The following is an 18268-nucleotide window of genomic DNA, read 5'->3' on the forward strand; positions in this document are numbered from 1 at the left end:
AACTACTTATATAAATATTGATTTGGGGAACATCTTTTTTTTTTGAAGGGGAAATTGGGGGTGGGGTTTGAAGCTGGAAGGGACTTCAATTGGTCAAGTCACTTTGCTTATCAGAGACATAGTTTTGTCATTCATCATTAGAAAGGAAAGCAAAATATGGAACACTTTATGACTCTGCATTTTATCCTTGTGCAGAGTCCATGCTAATTTTCTCTGTATCATTCCAATTTTAGTATATGTGTTGCCAAGTGAGCACAGAAAGCTCTTTTTATCATTTTATTTTGTTGTGATATATACAATGTACACAAAATATTGCATATAGCAGGTGTTTACAATTTTAGGATTCATCAGTAATTATAAGTATGTAAAGATTATATATTATATAAATTATGCATAAATTGTTTAAAATTATTATATAAATACAAATATAAATACATATTCCATTTGACCTCTAATCATTAAAAAAAATAGAACACAGCTTGCACATGAGAAGTCCTGTTCTAAAGTCTCTTCTCTCAGGGATAACCACTATGCTAAATTTTATAACCTTGACTTTCTTGATTTGCTTTATAATTTTTCTGATCTATGTATTAAGCAAGCTTTGCTTGCTACAATTCTGTAGGTATTCTCTTGTGTTCATTTGTTCAAGATTGTTTTGAGATTCATCTTTGTTGCTGTGTATACATGTAGTTTCAGCACTGTACTATATTCCACTGTATGGAGGTATTACAGTTTATCTATTCCATTGTTGTTGGACACATGGGCTGTTTCCAGTTTTGGACTATTAAGAAAAACACTACTCTGACTATCCTTGTACAAGTTTCTATACAGCAAGCATTTAGGAATGTAATTGAAGGATCATATAAATGCATATCTTCAAGTCCACTGCATGTAAAATTGTTTTCCAAATGGTTGTACCAAATTGTACTTCAATCAGCAAAATATGAGTCTTATTAGTTATGTGTTTTCCAACAATTAGTTTTTTTAGGCTTTTTTTTTTTTTTTACTTTGCAGATTTAATTTGCATTTCTCTGCTACAAAATGAGATTAAGCACCTTTTTATATGTTCACAAATTACTTGGATTTCTTCTTTTGTGAAAAATATGTTAGAGCTTCTTGTTTATTTTTTTATTAGGCTATTTGTATTTTAATGACTTTTAGGAATTATTTATATATTTTGGATATGAGACCTTTGTTGGTTATATGTGTGACAAATACCTTCTCCATCTCTTTGTGTTGTTGTTTCACTACTATTATGACAATTTTGGATTTATAGAGATTTTTAATTTTAATGTAAATATATTTATCAAGATGACGAGTATTTTTAAAGAAATAATTCCATATCCAATTTTATATTCTTCTACATTGTCTTCGGTAAATTTTATATTTTTGCTTCTTATATTTAGGTCTTTAATGTGGACATAACTTTTCAGTACAGATAATCATTTAAGTAAGATTTATTGAAAAGTCTATCTATTGCCCACTGATTTAGAATATAATCTGTCTTATAATATCAATTATATGCCTATCAGTTGTCATTTTTCTCTACTATTTTATTTTACCCTACCCTACCCTATCTTAGAATTACTACCATCCCATCCTATCTCATCTCATCCCATCCATATCATACCATCCATACCATACAATACCATGCCACACAATGTATTCACTGTCTTATTTGCATCAACTCTATAATAAGAGTTTATTAATAATGGTGTTTGACAAGTTCTCCCAATTTGTTCACCCTGTTGAGTGTCTCTTGACTATTTGCAGATTTTGACTTTCTATACAAATTAGATTCTTCTTGTCAATACCCATAAATACCTCTTGTGATTTAATTGAGATTGCATAGTATCCACTGTTAATTTTGTTTTTTGTTTTATTTTATTTATTTATTTTTTATTATGTTATGTTAATCACCATATATTACATCATTAGTTTTTGGTGCAGTGTTCCATGATCCATTGTTTGCGTATAACACCCAGTGTTCCATGCAGATACCCATCATCAGGCTAACCCGCCCACCCCCCCCTCCAGAACCCTCAGTTTCTTTCTCAGAATCCACAGTCTCTCGTGGTTTGTGTCCCCCTCCAATTTCCCCCACTTCATTCTTCCCCTCCTGCTATCTTCTTCTCCTTCTCCTTCTTCTTCTCCTCCTCCTCCTCCTCCTCCTTTCTCCTTCTCTTCTTCTTCTTCTTCTTCTTCTTCTTCTTCTTTTTTAGCATATAATGTATTATTTGTTTCAGAGGTACAGGTCTGTGATTCAACAGTCTTACATAATCCACTGTTAATTTTGGAACAATTTAAATCTTTGAAGTTTAGTCTTTCAATTCATAGATTTATTTAGTTTTTCTTTAACATTCTTGATAGAGTTTTACAATTTTCCTGATAAGGTCTTGCACATATTTTGTGAGACACTTTCTTTGGCATATAATTTTAAAAATACTATCACAGCGCTGTGAATTGTGTAAGACTGATGAATCACAGACCTTACCTCTGAAACAAATAATACATTATATGTTTAAAAAAAAGGGAGATAGTAGGAAGGGAAAAATGAAAGGGGAGAAATCAGAGGGGGAGACAAACGATGAGAGACTATGGACTCTGAGAAACAAACTGAGGGTTCTAGAGGGGAGGGGGTTGGGGGGATGGGTTAGCCTGGTGATGGGTATTAAGAAGGGCACGTATTGCATGGAGCACTGGGTGTTATACGCAAACAATGAATCATGGAACACTACATCAAAAATCAATGATGTAATGTATGGTGACTAACATAATAAAATAAAATTAAAAAAATATACTATCACATCTTCTTTATCCATTCATCAGTTGATGGACATTTGGGAGAGGGAAACAAGCCACAGTGACTCTTAATGATAGAGAACAAACTGAGGATGGATGGAGAGAGGTGGGTGGGGGATGGGTATTAAAGAGGGCACTTGTGATGAACACTGGGGGTTGTATGTAAGTGATGAATCACTGAATTCTACCCCAGAAACCAATACTGCACTGTATGTTAACTAACAAAATAAAAAAAAAAAATACTGTCACAGGTTGAAATTTTTTTCCTTCCTGGTTGCTTGCCTATAATGCTAGGTTTAAGATTAGAGTTAAGGTTAGTTTCGGTATCATATTTTTCTAAGACTTGATCATTTTCTCCAAATTTTCAAATGTACTGCCATAGGGTTGTTCACAATATTTCCTTACTATAGTTTTAGTCTGTATCATTTGTCATCCTGCCTCATTTTCATTCCTAATACTGATTATTTGTGCTTTCTCTTTTATTTTCATAATCAGACTTGCCAGGAATTCATCAAATTTCTTTCAAAAAATTTAGCTTTATTGATGAATTGTTTTACTTTAAAAAATTTCATTGGCTATTGCTTTTATATTATGATATATAGATTTTTTATTATTTAGTTATTTTTTTAAATATTTATGATTTTTTGACCATGAATTTTTCAGATGTTTCCTAATTTCCAAGAGAATAAAGATTATCTAGTTATATTGATTTATCATTCATTTATAGTATTAGTTCATTATTAGTACTATCATCATTAGTATTATTGGTATCAATCATTTATAATTTATTAGCATTATATTCAAAAAAACATAGTGCACATGATTTCAATCCTTAAGTAATTTTTTAAAATATTTTATTTATTTATTTGACAGAGAGAGACACAGCTAGAGAGGGAACACAAGCAGGGGGAGTGGGAGAGGGAGAAGGAGAGGCAGGCTTCCTGCTGAGCAGGGAGCCCGATGTGGGGCTCAATCCCAAGACCCTGGGATCATGACCTGAGCCAAAGGCAGACACTTAATGACTGAGCCACCCAGGTGTCCCTCAATCCTCAAGTAATTTTTGAGACCTGATTTAAGGCCAGTATAAGTCAAAAGTTTTGTAAATGTCTTGTGTGTGCTTCTTCCAGTTGTTGTTTTGTATATGTGCTTTAAGCAATGTTATTAAATTGGTTTATCAAACCACGTCCTTACTGATTTTTTGAGTGCTTGTTCTATAAATTAATAAGAAAGATATAATATAGTTTGGAATTTTTGACTTCTCTTTGGTACTTCCTTAATCTTTGCTTTATATCATTTAAAAAATAACAACATTCATTTTTTTAGAGCAGTTTTAGGTTTTTAAAACAAAATTTGAAGGTATAGACATTTCTCTATATACTCCCTTCCCTTACATATTCAAAACCTCTCCCATTATCGACATACTTCTACTCCCCACCACAGTGGTACCTTTGTTATAATCTATGAACCTACACTGAGACATCATAATCATTCAAAGTCCATAGTTTATATTAGGGTTCACTCTTGATGTTATACTTTCTGTGAGTTTGGACAAATATATAATGACAATGTATCCATCACTATGGTATCATGCAGAGTAGTTTTCACTGCTCTAGAAATCTTCTGTGCTCTGCCTCTTGACCCCTTCTCCCCAATCCTGGCCCCTGGCAACTCTGATCTTTTTACTATCCCCATAGTTTTACCTTTTCCAGAATGTCACATAGTTGGAATCATATATATAATAGACTTTTCAGGTTGGCTTCTTTCACTTAGTAAAATGCATTTAATGTTCCTCCATGTCTTTTCATGGCTTAGTAGCTCATCTATTTTCATTGTTGAATAATATTCCATTGTCTGATGTGCTACAGTTTATTCATTTATCTACTGAAGGATGTCTTTGTTGCTTTTAAATTTTGGCAATTATGAATAAAGCTGCTAAAAATATGTGTGTGCAGATTTCTGTGTGGACATAAGTTTTCAATTCACTTGAATAAATACCAAAGAGTGAGATTGCTGGATCATTCAGTAAAAATATTTCTAGTTTTTTTTTTTTATTAAAGATATTCATTCATTTGAGAGAGAGAGAGCAAATGAGAGCACAAGCAGTGGGGAGAGGCAGAGAGAGAGAGAGGGAGAAGCAGACTCCCCACTGAGCAGGGAGCCTGATGAGGGACTCAATCCCAGGACCCTGAGAACATGACCTGAGCTGAAGGCAGACACAACTGACTGAGCCACCCAGGTGCCCTATTATTTCTAGTTTTATAAGAAAGTTCCAAACTGTCTTCCAAAGTGGCTGAACATTTTGCACTCCTATCAGCAATGAAAGAGTTCCCTTGCTCCATGTCCTTGTCAGAATTTGGTGTTGTCATCATTCCAGATTTTGGCCATTCTAATAGGTGTAAAGTGATATCTTGTTGTAATTTGCATTTCCTTGAGGACATAGGATGTGGTATATCTTTTCATATGCTTATTTGCCATCTGTGGTGAAGTGTCCTTCAGGTCATTTGCCCATTTTTTAAACTGTGTTATTCATTTTCTTTTTGTTGAGATTTAGGAGTTCTTTGTATATTTTTGATAGTGACCATTAATTAGATAAATGTTTTGCAAATATTTTCTCCAAGTCTATGGCTTGTCTTCTCATTCTCTTGACATTGTCTTCAGCAGAACACAAATTTTTAATTTTATTGAAGTCCAACTTATCAATTATGTCTCATGTATTGTGCCACTAGTGTTGTATCTAAAAAGTCATAGCTATGCCCAAGGTCACCTAAATCTAGATTTTCTTCTGTGTTATATTCTAGGAGTCTTAGAGTTTTGCATTTTACATTTAGGTCTGTGATCTATTTTGAGTTAAATTTTGTAAGTGGTATAATGTCTGTGTCTAGATTCATTTTTTTTTAATATGAGGATATCCACTTTGTTCTTCCACCATTTGTTGAAAAGACAATCTTTACTCTGTTGTATTATCTTTGCTCCTTCATCAAAGATCAGTTGACCATATTTGTGTGGGTCTATTTCTGGGTTGTCTATATTCTTTTCCATTACTTACTTGTTTATTCTTTTTTTTTTTCTTTCCAATTCGGATGCTTTTTATTTCTTTTTCTCACCTAAATATCCCAGGTAGAATCTCCAGTACAATGTTGATAGGAGTGAGACATACTTATCTTGTTCCTGATTTGGGGAAGGAAGCTGTCATCTTTTACCATATATTAAGTATGATGTTAGCTGTATGTTTACAGGTGCCTTTTATCAGAGTCTCTCTCTTTTTTTTTTTTTTTTAAGTAGATTCCACACCCAGCGTGGAGCCCAGTGCAGGGATTGAATTCATTACCCTGAGATCCAAACCTGAGCTGAGATTGAGAGTTGGATGCTTAGCTGACTGAGCCACCAGGATCTATTCTAGAATCTATCAGATTCTATTCTAATTTGTTGAGTGTTTTTTTTTATGAAAAGTGTTAGATTTTGTCAAATGGTTTTACTGTGTCTACTGAGATGATCATGTATTTCTTTTGTCCTTTATTTTATTAATATGGTGTATTCCATTGACTGATTACATATGTGGAACCAAATTTGTGTTACTGGGATAAATCACACTAGGTCATAACATGTGATTTTTTTTTTTATCACTTATTACTGGATTCAGTCTGCCAGTGTTTTTTTGAGGTATTTTCATCTGTGTTGATAATAGATACTGGTCTCTGGTTTTCATGTGATGTCTTTACCTGGTTTGGGTGTCAGGGTAATAGAATAAGTTAGTAAGAGTTCTCTCTTCTTCTGTTTTTTATAAGACTTTATGAAGTATTGGTGTTGATTCTTTTTTTAAATTTTTTATTGTTATGTTAATCACCATACATTACATCATTAGTTTTTGATGCAGTGTTCCATGATTCATTGTTTGTGTATAACACCCAGTGCTCCATGCAGAATGTGCCCTCTTTAATACCCATCACCAGGCTAACCCATTCCCCCCCACCCCCTCCCCTCTAGAACCCTCAGTTTGTTCTTCAGAGTCCATCGTCTCTCATGGTTCGTCTCCCCCTCTGACTTACTCCCCTTCATTCTTCCCCTCCTGGTATCTTCTTCTTCTTTTTTTTTCTTAACATATATTGCATTATTTGTTTCAGAAGTACAGATCTGTGATTCAACAGTCTTGCACAATTCACAGCGCTCACCAAAGCACATACCCTCCCCAGTGTCTATCACCCAGCCACCCCATCCCTCCCGCCCCCCACCACTCCAGCAACCCTCAGTTTGTTTCCTGAGATTAAGAATTCTTTTGCCAATACCACACTGTAGGTTTACAGCAAATCTTGAAGTCAAATATTGTCAGTCCTCTAAATTTGTTCTTTTCCTTCAATATTGTGTTGGCTATCCTGAGCATTTTGCCTCTTTATATAAATTTTAGAATCAGTTTGTTAATATCCACAAAATGACTTGCTAGGATTTCATTTAACCTATAAATCAAGTTAAGAAGCACTGAAATCTTGCTAATATTGAGTTTTTTTTATCCAGGAACATTGCATATTTATCAATTATATTGAGTTCTTTGATTTATTTCATCAAAGTTTTGTAGCTTTTCTCATACAGAATTTATACATATTTTATTAGATTTATACCTAAGCATTTAAATTGGGGGTGGCAATGTAAATGGTTTTGTGTTTTTAACTTCAAACTTCACTTATTCATTACTAGTATATAAGAAAGTGATTGGCTCTTATATATTAACCCTACATCTGAAGCTTTGCTATAATTGCTTATTAGTTTCAGAAGTTTTCTTGTCGCTTCTTTCAAATTTTCTATATAGATGATCATGTCATCTGAAAAAAATTCATTTCTTTCTTCCTCTTCTGTATACATTTTATTTTCTTTTCTTGTATATTGCATTAGTTAGGATTTCCAGTACAAGGTTGAAAAGAAGTGGTCAGAGTCAATATCCTTGTCTTGTACCTGATCTTAGTGGGAAAACATTGTATTTCTTACCATTAAGTATGATGTTAACTGTAGGGGTTTTGTAAAAATTCTTTATCAAGTTGAAGAATTTCCCCTCTATTCCTGGTTTATTGAGTTTTTATCATAAATATGTGGGTTTTGTGAAATGTCTTTTTGCTTCTATAGATATATGATTTTTCTTTTTTAGCCTGTTGATGTGATGGGCACACTGATTTTTGAATTTTTTTTTTTTTTTTAGGATTATTTATTTGAAAGAGAGAGAGTATGAGCAGGAGGGAGGGTAGAGGGAGAAGCAGACTCTCCACTGAGCAGAGAGCCCAATGCAGGGCTCGATCCTAAGACCCCAGGATCATGATCTGAGCAAAGGCAGACACTTAACTGACTGAGCCACCCAGTTGCCCCATGATTTTTGAATGTTTAACCAGCTCTACATATATGGGATAAATCCCAATTGGTCATTAGATAAAGTAAATGTGTATAATTTTCTTTATAAATTGTTGGATTTGATTTGCTAGTATTTTATTGAGGATTTTCTGTATCACATTTTTGAAAATCTGTAGTTTTCTTTTCTTGTGTAGTCTTTGTCTGTCTTTAGTATGAGGTTAATTCTGTCCTTACAGATGAATTAGAAAGTATCCCTTCTGCTTCTATCCTTTGAAAGAGATTATAGAGAATTTGTATAATTTCTTTCCTAAATGTTTGATAGAATTCACCAGGAACCCTTCTAGGCCTGGTACTTTCCATTTTGGAAGGTGATTAATTTTTTATTCAATTTTATTTAATAGATATAGGCCTATTCAGCTTGTCTTTTTCTTATGCAAGTTTTAGCAAATTGTGTCCCAAAGAATTGGTCCATTTCATCTAAGTAATCATATTTATGGGCATAGAATTATTCATAGCATACCTTTATTATATTTTTACTGTCCATATAATCAGTAGTGATGTCCCCTCTTTTATTTCTGATATTAGTAATTTGTGTCCTTTTTTTTTTCCTTCTTATTTAGCCTGGCCAGAGGCTTATTAACCTTATTAACCTTATTGATCTTTTCAAAGGACGAGCTTTGGGTTTCATTGATACTCTCTATTGAATTCCCATTTACAATTTTGTTGATTTCTTTTCTAATTCTTTTTTTTTCTTCTGCTTACTTTTTGATTTAATTTACTCTACTCTTCCAAGTTCCTTAAGGTAGAAACTTAGATGATGGATTTTACATCTTTCTTCTTTTCTAATGTATGCACTCTTTGTTACAAATTTCCCTCTAAGCACTGCTTTTGTTGCATCCCACACATTTTATAAGTGGTGTTTTCATTAATTTCCATTAAGTTAAAAATATTTTTTTAATTTCGCTTAGTTTAGTAATGCTTTCATTTCTCCCTAAAGACTGTTTTTTCTTACATTAATGTAAGGATGCCAGCTTTCTTCTGGTTAGTGTTTTTGTGGTCTATTTTTCCCATCATTTTGCTTTCAAACTTATTGTACCTTTAGAATTTAAGTTTGGCTTTTGAATTAAAAAAAATCTAGAAGCAATAGTTATCTGCTAGCTAAGTTATTTAACTATTTACATGTAAGGTAAGTACTGGTATATTTGAGTTTGTATACACACACACACTTAAGTATGTATATATAAGATATGTGTGTGTGTATCTTATTTTCTTATTTTGTGTTTTCTATTTGCCTGAATACACTATGTTTTGTTTTGTTTTTGTTTTTTGAGAGGGAGAATGGTGGGGGAAGTGAAGAGGGAGAGGGAGAGAGAGAATCTTAAGCAGGTTCCACTGACAGAGTGGAACCTGATGTGGGGCTTGATCTTATGACCCTGCGATCATGACCTGAGCCAAAATCAAAATTCAGATGCTTAAACAACTGAGCTATCCAGGCACCCCTGAATATACTATGTTCTTTTTCTTCACTTTCTTGGCTTCATTTTGGATTGAGTGCTTCTTTTATTTTATTGTTCTGTTTGCTTTTTCCCACTAGTGTGGAAATAACATTGTTTGTATATATTCATTTTAGTTTTTATCCTGGAAATCATAATATATATGGTTAACATAATCTAAAATTAACCAATTTTTCCTCCTCCTAGGGAATTTAAGAATCATAGAATATTTTAACTCAACTTAGCTCCATTTTGACTTATAGGTAAATTTTCTCTGATTTGACTTGTGACATTTAATTTCACTTGTGACATTTAATTTCACAAGATGTGATTATTGCTATTCATACTGTCAATTTATGTTTGATTTTACCAACATATTTCCTATTTCTTATTTTTTTCTATCTTCTTGGCACATGGATTTTTCATCTGGGATTTTCTTGAGAAAAGGACTGTCCCTTTAAATAAGTTTCTTCAATAAGTGTCTATTAGTAGCAAACTCAGTTTTTGTTAATATGAAAATGTCTATGGTGAGGTCAGCTGGAAAGATGGCAGAGTAAGAGGACCCTAAGCTCACCACTTCCAATGGATGCAACTAGATAACAACCATAATCAGCATAAATAACCCAGAAAATGACCCAAAGACTGGCAGAACAAACTCCAAAACTAATGGCAGGGAAGAGGCCACATCAAAGAAGGAAAGAAGAATGAAGGCACAGGAGAATGAAACAGACTGTGGATGTCCGCTTTAGGGAGGGAGCTGGTGGCACAGAGAAGAGTAGAAAACAGACTCACACCAGGGAGCCCACAAACAGGGAGGACAAATTTCCATAATACTTGCCATTTGAAAGTGAAAGGGGCTGAATTTTGAGAGTTCTTAAAACCAGTGGGCTTAAAGCCTGGAATTTTAAAAATCACTGGGCTTGGCTCTGGAGAGTGCAGACAGCCTTAGGAAGTGGAGCCCCCACACTTAAAAAGACAGCATGGCAAACAGCCCATGCAGTTACAGTGTAGACCCAGCATTTGAAAAACACCAGGGGCAGATGGGAGGGAGAGTGATCTGCTCATCTCAAACTGTGACCCAGAAAGACAGGAATCATGGGGAGACCTCTCCAGGAACAAAGGAGCTGTCAGGTGCCATTCCCTTCCCCTCCCCTCCACCATAAACAACAGTCACCTGTGGAAAACAGCATGGTGCCAACACTCAATTTTTGTTTGCACCAAGCCCTGTACTTAAGTGGATCCGCCCTTCCCAGTCATTCTCTCTTCAGTCCCAGTGCCGCAGGTCCCATCTTCAGAAGACTGGTGCAAACCTTGTTAACACCACATATCCTGACCCACATGTTGTGCAGGACCTCAGTTCCAGAGGTGGCAGGGGCAGATCTTTCATAGGCAGACCACTACACACCTTGCTGGCCATAAGACACAAAAAGAGCCTCTGCAGACCACTGACTTGAAGGAAAAAGAGGCCAAGACTCAATAGCAGAGCATATGCAACACACAAAGGAGACACTCCCTGCAGCACCAGGCCCTGGAGAAACAGGGAACACTGCATTGCAGGGCACTACAGGACCTCTTCTTCATAAGGGTATTATCAATAAGAGCAAGAGAAGTAGCCGACTTTCCTAACACATAGAAACAGACACAGAAAGTCAGACAAAATGAGAAGACAGGGAAACATCTTCCAAATGAAAGAACAGGACCAAATCACAGCAAGAGACCAAAGCAAAACAGATATAAATAGTATGCCTGATAGAGAATTTAAAGTATGATCATAAAGATACTCACTGTGCTGGAGAGAAAAGTGGAGGACATCGGTGAGACCCTTAACACAGAGATACAAAAAAAAGAACCAATCAGAGATGAAAAGCATGATAAATGAAATTAAAAATACACTTGATGAAATAAATAGCAGGCTAGATGAAAGAGAGGAATGAATTAATGACCTGGAAGACAGAGTAATGGAAAGTAACAAAACTGAGCAAAGGAGAGGAAAGAGAATTATGCAAATTGAGAATAGTTTCGGGGAACTCAGTGACTGCATCAAGTGTAATAACATCCACATTGTTGGGATCTCAGCAGAAGAAGAGCAAGATAAGGGAGCAGAAAATTTATTTGAAGAAATAATAGCTGAAAATTTTCCCTAATCTGGGAAAGGAAATATATCCAGTTCCTGGAGGCAAAGAGATCCCCCAGAAATTCAACCTAAGGAGGTCCACACCAAGACACAGTAATTAAAATGACAAAATGTAGTGATAAAGAACAAATGTTAAAAGCAGCAAGAGAAAAGGAGTCAGTTACATATAAGGGGAAACCCCATGAGGTGCTAAGCAGATTTTTCAGCAGAAACTGCAGGCCAGAAAGGAGTGGCGTGATATATTCAAAGTGCTGAAAGCGAAAAGTCTGCAGCTAAAATACTCTATCCAGCAAGACTATCATTCAGAATAGAAGGAGAGATAAAGATTTTCTTACACATACAAAAACTAAAGGAGTTCATGACCATTAACAAGAAATGTTAAAGGGGACTCTGAATAGAAAGGAAGACCGTGAGAGGATGAAAAAGAAAAAAAACACAAAAGCAGTAAAAATAAATATTTCTTTCAGAATCAGTCATGGGATTCATAAAATAAAAGGATGTAAAATATGATACCATATATCTAAAATATTGGTGAAGGAGAGGAATAAAGAATGGGATTAAACTGAAGCAATCATCAACTTATATAGACTGCTATATGAAAGATGTTATATGCAAACCTAATGGTAACCACAAATTAAAAACCAGTAATAAATATGCAAAGAATAAAGAGGAATCTAAGTATATCCTAAAGAAAGAGAGCAAGAGAAGAAAGGAAACAGAAAATCTATAGAAACAACCACAAAAAAGTAACAAAATGGCAATAAATACATATCTATCAATAATTACTTTGAATGTAAATGGAAAAAATGCTCCATTCAAAAGACATAAGGTGACGGATTGGGAAAAAAATTGACCCATCTGTATACTGCCTATAAGAAACTCATTCAGACTGAAAGACACCTGCAGATTGAAAATGAGGGGATGGAGAAACATTTATCATGCAAATGGATGCCAAAATAAAGCCGGCATAGCAATACTTACATTGGACAAAATAGACTTTAAAATAAAGACCGTAATAAGAGACAAAAGGACTCTATATAATAATAAAGGGGACAATCCAACAAGAGGATATAACAAGGGTAAATATTTATGCACCCACCATGGGAGCACCCAGATACATGAAACAGTTACTAACAAATATAAAAAATAATTGATAGTAATACAATAATACCAAGGGACTTTAACACCCCACTTACATTGATGGACAGATCATCCAAGTAGAAAATCAACAAGGAAATAGTGGCTCTGAATGATACACTGGACCAGATAGATTTGACAGACATATTCAGAACATGCCATCCTAAATCAGTAGAATACACATTCTTTTCAAGTGCACAAGGAACATTCTCCAGAACAGATCACATATTAGGCCAAAAACATGTCTCAACAAAGTCAAAAAATTGAAGTCATACCATGCATCTTTCCTGACCACAATGATATGAAACTAGAAATGAACCACAAGAAAAAATCTGGAAAGAGCACAAATTCATGGAGGTTAAATAACATGCTACTAAAAAATGAATGGGTCAATCAAGAAATCAAAGAAATAAAAAATTACATGAAAACAAATGAAAATTAAAACACAACAGTCCAAAATCTTTGGGATGCAGCAAAAGTGGTTCTAAGTGGGAAGTTTATAGCAATATAGGCCTACCTCAGGACGCAAGAAAAATCTCAAATAAAAAACCTAACCTTACACCTAAAAGAACTAGAAGAAGAAGAACAAACAAAACACAACCCAGCAAAAGGAAGGAAATGATCAAGATTAGAGCAGAAATAAATGATATAGCAACTAAAAAACAAACAAAAAAACAATAGAACAGTCAATGAAACAAGGAGCTGGTTCTTTAAAAAGATCAACAAAATTGATAAGCCTCTAGCCAGACTCATCAGGGAAAAAAAAAAAAAAAGAGAGAGAGAGGACCCAAATAATCAAAATTACCAACGAAAGATAGGAAATAGCAACCAAGACCACAGAAATACAAACCATTGTAACAGAATATTATTAAAACCTATATGACAACAAATTGGACAACCTAGAAGAAATGGATAAATTCCTAGAAAGATATAACTTACCAAAATTAAAGCAGGAAGAAATACAAAATTTGAATAGCCCAATAACTGGCAATGAAATTGAATCAGTAATCAAAAACTTCTCAACAAACAAAAATCCAGGACCAGATGACTTCACAGGCAAATTCTACCAAACATTTAAAGTAGTTAATACCCATTCTTCTCAAACTATCTAAAAAAATAGAAGAGGAAAGAAAACCTCCAAATTCTGTGATGTCTCTATCACCCTGATACCAAAACCAAATAAAGACACAACAACAAAAAGAGTACTACAGGCCATTATCTCTCATGAATATAGATGCAAAAACCCTCAACAAAATATTATCAAACCAAATCCAACAATACACTAAAAAAATTATACATCACAATCAAGTAGTATTTATTCCCAGGATGCAAGGGTTGTTCAATAGTCACAAATCAATCAACGTGATATGTCATATCAATAAGAAAAAGAGTAAAAACCATATGATCACATATTGCTACTTTATCTGTTTATCAGGGACAGGGAACTTTAGTTTTAGATCTTATACGATGAGAATAGACATTAAACTTTGCAGTAAACACACATCTTACTTAGGGTTTTCTAAATCCCACAGTCAGCAATTGCAGGATAAATTAAATATACAAAAAATCATTTGCTGAATATCAGCTACAAGGTGAAATATAGTCTCTTAAAAGAATTCAGTTGTAAATGCTATATTAATAGTGCTTGCTTCGGCAGCACATATACTAAAATTGAAATGATACAGAGATTAGCATGGTCCCTGCACAAGGATGACACTAAATGCTATATTAATAATTCACAAATACTGATTTTAACAATAGTCAAATGTGATTTGACATAAACCACAGCTGTGCCATTTTGCCTTACTAATGGGATGTGCCCCCTCCCCAAATTATGTGGTAAAATAAGATTCTGTAAATCAAGCATTTTTTTATTCTTATCAGTTTTTGGACAGAAGTAAGATATAAAGTCCTAAGCCCTAAATTAATAAAATTTTTGTTATATTATTATTTCAGAGTTCTCATTTCCTCTGAACTGTCTTTATTACCTGTAGTTTTTAGCACTTCTAATTTCTCTGTCCCAACAGAGATTTATAGACCAACAGTTAGTAGACACCCTCTGGGTTAACTCTTAGTCCCTCCTTTCTGGGTCTTCCCCCTTCCCTCCATGCACACATTGTAAAGGGACGCCCAGTGGGCATGTTTACTAAAGGGTCACAGTTGACAGGATCATGGATGGGAAGCATATTTGCCAAAAAGGGTCACATAAGGTAACCCAATCTGTTGGTCTGGGGGAATGGGTAGAGCTGATTGAATTGATTCATTCTGTTGCTCTGATGCCTGGAGCATTAACATTTAAATTCGGAATTGTTGAGAATAAGTATTTTTTACCCTGTGGCCTGGGAAGCAGAGAGCCAGTCAACAGTGAGAGGGAAGAGTAAAGCCAGAGACAAGTGAGAAAGAAATCCTGAGGGTATACCAGGCTCTAACTCTCTTGCTTCCTGAAGTTCAACTGCAGCTCTATTAACCCTCCCCCCTTTTTTAATTATGCTAGTTCAAAAAGGCTACCATAATTGCCGTCCCAAAATTCCTAGATTTGTATTATTAGGGAGACAATGTATATATCTCTGATATTCAGTTATCTGTGATTTCTAGCACCTGAATTTCTGCTCGCCAAAAATTAATATTTAAATGTAGAGACCTGTAGTAGAAGAGTATAAATTTTCATCCCTCAGATTACTGTTGATGTAATGAAGCTCCACTTAGATATGCTGAGTATTTATTTGAAGAGATCAAATCTGTAACCCACCCAATAACATTCTAGAGCCCTGACCATGTGTCAGGCTTTCTTCTAAATATGCTAGATGCATTATCTCAGTTAATCTTCACAACCACTCAGTGAAGTAGGTTACAGTTATAACCAGGGATGAAAAGGGAGGCACAGCAAGAGTTTAGTGACTTGCTCACAGGTAGTAATACTGGGTCAGGCACTCAAACCTGGTGGTCTGACGAAGGCATTTTTGTTTTTTGGATTTTTTTGGACCAGTAAATTTCTCCCATTTATGTATTTAATTATTTTTAACTGAAGAATAGTTGACATATAATATTATATTAGTTTCTGATGCATAACATAGTAATTCAACAATTAAATGCTTTATAATATGCTCACCATAATAAGTGTAGTTACCATCCATCACCATACAAAGTTCTTACAATCTTATTGACTATATTCCCTATGCTGTACTTTACATCCTCATGATTTTTTATTGTATAACTGGAAATTTGTACCTATTAACCCCTTTCACCTATTTTATGTATCCTCCTCTGGCAACCATTAGTTTGTTCTCTGTATTTATGAGTCTGTTTCTGTTTTATTTTGTTTATTTGTTTGCTCATTTGTTTTGTTTTCTAGGTTCATATATAATGAAATCATATAGTATTTGTCTTTCTCTGTCTGACTTATTTCACTTGGCATTATGCCTTTTCAGTCCATCCATGTTGTTACGAATGGCAAGATTTCATTGTTTTTTATGACTGAGTAATATTACATTGTATATGTATATACCATAATTTCTTTATACATTCATCTATCAGTGGACACTTGGGTTGCTTCTATATCTTGGCTATTGTAAATAGTGCTACAGTAAACATCAGGGTACATATATATATAAAAAACTCCATATGATCATTTCAATAGAGGCAGAAAAAAACATTCAACAAAGTACAACATCCACTCATGATAAAAATGCTTTGCAAAGTAGGCCTAGAGGGAACAAATCTCAACACAATAAAAGCCTTACATGAAAAACCCACAGCCAAAACAATACTCAATGGCGAAAAACTGATAGCTTTTCCTCTAAGGTCAGGAACAAGACAAGTTTGTCCTCTCTCACCACTCTCATTCAACATAGTACTGGAAATCCTAGCCATAGCAATTAGACAACATAAAGAAATAAATGGCATCCAAATTGGTAAGGAAGACGGAAAACTCTCACTATACACAGATGACATGATATTACATATAGAAAACCCTAAAGACTCCACCAATAACTATTAGAACTGATATATGAAATCAGTAAAGTCACAGGATACAAAATCAATGTACAGAAATATGTTGCATTCCTATACACTAATAATGAAGTAGCAGAAAGTGAAATTAAGAAAACTATCCCATTTATAATTATACCAAAAACAATAAAATATCTAGGAATAAACTTAACTAAAAAGGTGAAAGATTTGTACTCTGAAAATTTTAAGATACTGATGAAAAAAATTCAAGATGACTCAAAGAAATGGAAAGACATTCCATGCTCATGGATTGGAATAACAAATATTGTTAAAATGTCTACACTACCCAAAACAATCTACACAATTATTGCAATCCTTTCAAAATACCAATAACATTTTTCACAGGACTAGAAAAAACAATCCTAAAATTTGTATGGAACCATAAAGACCTCAAATAGCCAAAGCAACCTTGGAAAATAAAACTGGAGGCATCACAATTTCACACACTTAGTTATATTATAAAGCAGTAGTAATTAAAACAGTATAGTACTGGCACAAAAATTGACACATCAATCAATAGAACAGAGAGCCCAGAAGTAAAGCCATGGTTATATGGTCAATTAATCTTTGACAAAGGAGGAATGAATATACAATGGGAAAAAGACAGTCTCTTCAACAAATGGTGTTGGGAATACTGAACAGCCACATGCAAAAGAATGAAACTGGACCACTTTGACTATACACAAAAATAAACTCAAAATGGATTAAAGGGTTAAATGAGAGACCTGAAACAATAAAAATCTTTGAAGAGAGCACAGGTAGTAATCTCTCTGACATCGGCCATAGCAAGATTTTTTAGATAGGTCTCCTAAGGCAAGGGAAATAAAAGCAAAAATAAACTATTGGGACTACAACAAAATAAAAAGTTTCTGCACAGCAAAGGAAAATACAAAACCAAAAGGCAACCTTCTAAATGGGAGATGATATTTGCAAGTGACATATCTGATAAAGTGATAGTATCCAAAATATATAAAGAACTGATACAACTCAACACTCCAAAACAAAATAATCCAATTAAAAATGGGCAGAAGACATGAACTGACATTTCTTCAAAGAAGACATACAGATGGCCAACAGAAACATGAAAAGATGCTCAACATTACTTATCATCAGGGAAATACACATCAAAACTACAATGCAGTATCACTTCACACTTGTCAGAATGACTAAAATCAAAACCACAAGAGACAAGAAGTGTTGAAGGAGGTGGAGAAAAAGGAAGCTTCTTGCACTGTTGGTGGGAATGCAAATTGGTGCAGCCATCATGGAAAACAATAGGGAGGTACTTCAAAAAATTAAAAATAGAACCACCATATGATCCAGGAATCACACTACTGGGTATTTACCCCCAAAATTTAAAAAC

The 18268-nt window shown here is 34.3% G+C and overlaps 1 protein-coding gene and 2 non-coding genes across 9 annotated transcripts in view; 1 reads left to right on the forward strand and 2 right to left on the reverse strand.

The window, feature by feature from the left end:
- Positions 1-18268, reverse strand: part of LRRIQ1 (leucine rich repeats and IQ motif containing 1) — a 215536-nt gene that overhangs the window by 42191 nt on the left and 155077 nt on the right. The gene's annotated exons all lie outside the window — the stretch shown is intronic.
- Positions 151-256, reverse strand: LOC113923218. Its single transcript, XR_003520223.1, has one exon. It is a non-coding gene; the product is annotated as a U6 spliceosomal RNA (small nuclear RNA).
- Positions 14539-14643, forward strand: LOC113923226. Its single transcript, XR_003520230.1, has one exon. It is a non-coding gene; the product is annotated as a U6 spliceosomal RNA (small nuclear RNA).

The sequence above is a fragment of the Zalophus californianus genome, chromosome 9, assembly GCF_009762305.2.
Source record: "Zalophus californianus isolate mZalCal1 chromosome 9, mZalCal1.pri.v2, whole genome shotgun sequence".
NCBI classification, from domain to species: Eukaryota; Metazoa; Chordata; class Mammalia; order Carnivora; family Otariidae; genus Zalophus; species Zalophus californianus.